General features: G+C 46.4%; 1 long non-coding RNA gene across 1 annotated transcript in view; it reads left to right on the top strand.

The window, feature by feature from the left end:
* Positions 1-233: 233 nt before the first annotated feature.
* LOC309333890 overlaps positions 234-6,000 on the top strand; it is a 30,429-nt gene continuing 24,662 nt past the window's right edge. Inside the window, exon 1 of the long non-coding RNA XR_014152760.1 lies at positions 234-366. This is a non-coding gene — a long non-coding RNA (uncharacterized lncRNA). The remainder of the gene's footprint in view (positions 367-6,000) is intronic.

The raw sequence follows: 6,000 nt of genomic DNA, 5'->3' as shown, positions 1-6,000 counted from the left end.
CTTTTTAGCTTTGTTTAATGCACTGCTGCTTTATTGACTTATTTTTATGTTGCTTTGAATGTACTATTGTGTTTTGCAAATTGTGTGTGTGTGCATGTTTGTGTGTTTTATCACAGAAAAAGCAACATGCACATGAAGAAGAATGAAAGCCCAGCTAGTCCAAAATGCTGTTTACTTCCTTTTTTATATTGAATTTGTATACAGGTCTCCCTCCTGAAGGAGCCAGATTCTCACTAGTTCACACAGTGGCCAACCAAATGACCCAGTTGGAAGCCCGAAGGCAGGACCTGAGCACAACAGCACTCTCCCCATTTGTGATTCTCAGCCACTGGTACTCAGCAACTGGTATTGCCTCCATCAATGGAGGTAGAATATAGCCAGTGTGGTTTTTAGCCATTGATAGTCTTGTTCTCCATTAATTTGTCTAATCCTCTTTTGAAACCACCTGCATTGGGCCATCACAACTTGTGTAGTGCCACTGAAAGCACAACAAAGCACCCCAGTACCTAGTACAATGGTACCTCGGGTTAAGAACTTAATTCTTTCTGGAGGTTCGTTCTTAACCTGAAACTGTTCTTAACCTGAAGCACCACTTTAGCTAATGGGGCCTCCTGCTGCCGCTGTGCCGCTGGAGCACGATTTCTGTTCTCATCTTGAAGCAAAGTTCTTAACCTGAAGCACTATTTCTGGGTTAGCGGAGTCTGTAACCTGAAGCGTATGTAACCTGAAGCGTCTGTAACCCGAGGTACCACTATATGGCATTTGAGCTAAAAGGTACATCTTACTGAACATGTGCACCAATTCATAAGGCAGGAGGGAAGCTTGCATAATGAACTGCTCCTGGGTACAAAAAGAAATCATTGCAATTAAAATCTAGCATGCCAGTGGAAGGAAGATGCTAGGATATTCTCCACGACAGGCCAGTTTTACTATGTGCAGAGTAAATCTTTTTGACATGGAAGCACATTTCATCATGTTCATTGCATGTCAAGGCCCCACCACCCCCTCCTTTGGTGAATAAAGGCACGTGGACACCAGCATTCTAGGTTACTGGGCTAAGAAAGGCCACAACTTCATTGGTTACAGAATGTGTGCGGTATTGGCTTTAAGCATTGGACTGAAAATGACTACAGTGGTGCCTCAGGTTAAGAACTTAATTCGTTCTGGAGGTCTGTTCTTAACCTGAAACTGTTCTTAACCTGAAGCACCACTTTAGCTAATGGGGCCTCCTGCTGCCGCCATGCTGCCACCACACAATTTCTGTTCTCATCCTGAAGCAAAGTTCTTAACCTGAGGTACTATTTCTGGGTTAGCAGAGTCTGTAACCTAAAGCGTTTGTAGCCTGAAGTGTCTGTAACATAGCTGTCAACTTTCAGATTTGAAAATAAGGGATCAGCAGCCTCCAAAATAAGTGATCAACAGCCTCACCTGTCCTGGGGACAGTCTATGGGATATCTAACAATCTGGGATAGTAGCAGGAAGCGGCACTGGAATAAGGGAATTTCCCACAAAAAAGGGGAAAGCTATGGTCTGTAATCCGAGGTACCACTGTATATCAGACTCCTGCCCGCCATCCAGGAAGTCTCTCAAGGGTTAACCACCAGTAGGGGGAGTCCTGTTGATGTACATAAACTCAGAGCTCACCCCAGGTTCACCGGAACAGCTGTGCCATGGCCCTAGTCACCACCCGGGCTTTGGGCAGGAACCAGGACCCCTGGATTCCTTTAACGGAATACCCTTAAAGGGGAGGGGTAGGTGGTGGCTGCAACCTTCCCCTCCCCAAAACCAAGCTTTCCCAATGCCTCTAGCAGCTCTGAAGCAGCAGTGGTGACTCTGTGAATCTCAGGCAGCAGGAGGGCAACGAAGCAATGAAGGTAAGCAGGGAGATCCGAGATCCGTGAAAAACAGAGAGATCCCGGTCCCACCGCCGCTTAAATGCAGCAAACCATGCCTTCCCCAGCCAGCCAGACTGGCTGGCTGCGACCATGACGCGAGGCCAGGACTCCCCAATAATAATAATAATAATAATTTATTATTTATACCCCGCCCATCTGGCTGGGTTTCCCCAGCCACGCTGGGCGGCTTTCAACAAAATATTAAAATACAGTAATGCATCAAACATTAAAAGCTTCCCTAAAGAGGGCTGCCTTCAGATGTCTTCTAAAAGTCTGGTAGTTGTTCTTCTCTTTGACATCTGGTGGGAGGGCGTTCCACAGGGCGGGTGCCACCACCGAGAAGGCCCTCTGTCTGGTTCCCTGTAACTCGGCTTCTCGCAGTGAGGGAACCGCCAGAAGGCCCTTGGCACTGGACCTCAGTCTCCGGGTAGAACGATGGGGGTGGAGACGCTCCTTCAGGTATACTGGACCGAGGCCGTTTAGGGCTTTAAAGGTCAGCACCAACACTTTGAATTGTGCTCGGAAACGTACTGGGAGCCAGTGTAGGTCTTTCAAGACCAGTGTTATATGGTCTTGAATGGCACGGGGGCAAGACACGCCCCTGCTAAGAGCGGGAGAGTGCGGGGGCCAGCCTGCAACCCTACCCTCCTGTGAAGGAGAGCAACTTCCTCACCCACTGAAGTAGTATAGCCCAGACACAGGTTTACCCCATAGTAAAAATAAAACCTGGGAGCCCAGCCTTAGATGGAGGCATCACAATGAGAAAGAAAAGGGAGACCACTCATTTTCCATCGTGCCCAAGACTAAATTCTGTCTGTCCCCATTTCCTGCATGGAAATGGAGGAAACCACTGCCCCCCACCCCCAATGACCTGGTTTCATGGATATTTTAAGAGGAATCCTCACAAATCCTTAAAAAAAACTGCATATAACTTAATTGTTTGGTTTTTACTTTAAAAGAATATAACAGTTACAAGGTGATCTAAGGGATGCCACCCCCCTCTTGTCTCTGCCCAGATCCCTCAGGGCTCCAGACCTCTCCAAAACATAGCTGTCAACTGTCCCTTATTTGGCGGGAAAGTCCCTTATCCCAGCGCTGTGTCCCGCTGCTGTCCCTTATTGATGTTGTCCCTTAAATTTCCCGGGTTTCAAAGGAAGCAGCTCCTCTCCCTCCCTCCCTGCTGGCCAGGGAGGAGGGAGACTCCAACTGTGTTGCTTGGCTGCGTTGCTCACCCAATAAGGAGTCTAAGAACAACTGGGGGGTGGAGCTTGCATGCCTTGTGCTGATCAAATCAGCCGCGTTGCCTGGGGACTCGCCTTTGCTCAGCGCTTCCCAGCAGAGAGGTGACGGTGGTTTTCCTTGCTGCATCCCCTTTGCCGGGTTGCTGCGCTGTGGGAACCACCGCTTGAGGCTTCGTTTGGCTGCTGGCTGGGCTCTCTGCCTTTGGCTCGGAGGGGCTCAGAAGTTGAACATACCTATGCTTGGAAAATCCCTTATTTTGGCTGCTGATCCCTTATTTTCGAGGCTGCTGGTTCCTTATTTTCAAATCTGTAGGTTGACAGCTATGCTCCAAAGCCCCGTGATCCATCAACCACAGTTTGGAGGCCTAGAGCCTCTTATCAACCCCACCATTACTCAGACCATCTTGCCTGGTTGCTGGTTGAGCTGATCACGAGCAAGAGGCCAGCTCAACTGCTTCTTTCATGCTCTTGTTTTTGTCCAAAAAACTAATTCCCCTTGGTTCTACGGCGCTGGCTAGCTCATGGGGCTCCTGCCACTGTGTGTATGGAAAGAGTGAAAATGTAGCCATAAAGTTCCTCATTATGTTTTACAAATCTCAAAGTGACAAACACCCCCCCCCTCACTCCCCGGCTAAAAGTTATTTTTCAAACAGTACCCCAATACAACTAAGGACATCACAGAACTGTAGAGTTGAAGGGTACCCCAACGGTCATCTAGTCCAACCCCCTGCGAGGCAGGATATGTTTCAAAACAACACCTGAAATCTGAGGCAGAGACTTTTCACCCATTTGGGGGGGGGGGGAATGCCTTCCATTGTTCCTGGAAAGTACACAAATGAAACTGATTTGTAAAAATGTTACATGGGGGGGGGGGGAATACGAGAGAGAGACATTGCACACACTTTTGTAAATTAAGAAAATCTTTAATAAAATAAATAAAAATAATAATATTATAGTGGGCACCTGCCATATTTCACTGGAGATGCTGCTCCAAAAAAGAAAGGCCGTTGTGCTGAAAGCCTTGCTCCGAGTTACTTATCTGGGTGGGCATGAAGCTGTTGATGAAGCTGAGTCCATTCTGTGGGGCTGGTTCAGTGTTTAGGCCTTGTAACATGTGCTTTTAAAACAAAACAAGAAAAAGCAACCTAAGAAGAATCTCTCCCTGTAACATTTATCATCATTTCTGCCTCCTGGCTAATGAACACCTAAAGCGATTTTCTATTGCTCGTAATTCATCCAAAATTGTTCTAAATGATAGGAGGAAGCAAATTGACAGGTTAATATCACCTCTTGCTTTCTAGGGGAGAGGGGAGCTGATTGGGGCTTCAGTGGCTATCCAGGGGTCCTTCAGAATTCAGATAATATCATTGCTGGATTAAATCAACGATCTGAAGGTTGAAAACAAAAGAGGGGGAAGAGGGGGAGGGAAGCAATCAGCAGGCCTGAGTGTAAAATACGTCAGTGCTTCATTGTGAATTGGACATGGCAAAATGGCCACTTTCTGCTTATGCAGTAAGGGCCCAGTACTGTTAATAGCGGAGGATCAAGCAGATATTTCCTCTCTCACAGCTTCATGTGCTTACTTACTTATCTACTTATCCATTATGAGCCACTCTGAGCACAAACTAGATTGGTGGCAAATAGGGAATGGAAAGGAATTTGGTTTGGTTTGTATTTTAATGCAAAACCACTTGATTAGTGCTTCCTGAAACAATACGTGAAACAAGATGCAGCTACCCTTTGAAATCCACACTCCTCTGAATTTCACAGAAGCAGTTCTCCCTCCTAAAAACGTACAAAATGAACATACTAGGGGAAAGTATGTATAAAGATGCATAAGTTAGTGAAGCTACAAACAAAAAATGCTTTATATTAATTTATATTAGGGGGATTGGGAAGAACTGCATACAACAAGGTGCATATTTAGGAGAAATGCAAACTAAAAGGCTGAAGAATTTTCATCGGGACTTGAAAAAAAAATTCAAACAGAAGAAGAAGAAGATGAGTTTGGATTTGATATCCCGCCTTTCACTCCCCTTCAGGAGTCTCAAAGCGGCTAACATTCTCCTTTCCCTTCCTCCCCCACAACAAACACTGTGTGAGGTGAGTGGGGCTGAGAGACTTCAAAGAAGTGTGACTGGCCCAAGGTCACCCAGCAGCTGCATGTGGAGGAGCAGGGAATCGAACCCGGTTCACCAGATTACGAGACTACCGCTCATAACCACTACACCACACAGAATATATATAGCCTCCCCTTGTCAGGGCACAATGGGAATGTCTCTGATAGAGTTCTCTCTAGAAAATTTATAGGAAAACTGTGAGCTTCAGCTCCTATCATGTACCTTTCTAGCAAAACATGAATTGTTGGTTTTGACTGCAGTTTAAATATCCAACACCAAGGTTTCATAGCTGAGTGGGGATTTGAAGACTGGTCTCCCAAGTCTTAATCCTGCACTTTAACCATTACACCATATTGGCTCTATACTACACAAGTTGGTCAATGGTTTAAGTGACATGGAATCATACAGAGTTCATCATATATCCCACTGGTCATGTGATTGCTCCATCTGCTTGAAACTTAGTGCATGTTGACCCTATCACCATTGATCCTTTTATAGCTCCATCATTTCCATCTGGTCTGAGAGAACAAGATGCTGGACTGGTTGAGTCATTCTTTTGACCCAATACGATCTTCCAGGCACGCCTGGAAGAAGCGGACCATTTGGATCCCTTCCAGTTGGGATTCAGGCCTCATCATGGGACTGAAACTGCCTTGGTCGCACTGGTTGATGATCTCCGGCGGGCTAGGGACAAAGGTGAGAGCTGTTTCCTAGTTCTGCTGGATCTCTCAGCGGCGTTTGATA

Source organism: Podarcis erhardii (genome assembly GCF_964252035.2).
Source record: "Podarcis erhardii genome assembly, chromosome: Z".
Lineage (NCBI taxonomy): Eukaryota > Metazoa > Chordata > Lepidosauria > Squamata > Lacertidae > Podarcis > Podarcis erhardii.
Note: the sequence above shows the minus strand (reverse complement) of the source record. Positions and strands in the feature narration are given on the sequence as shown.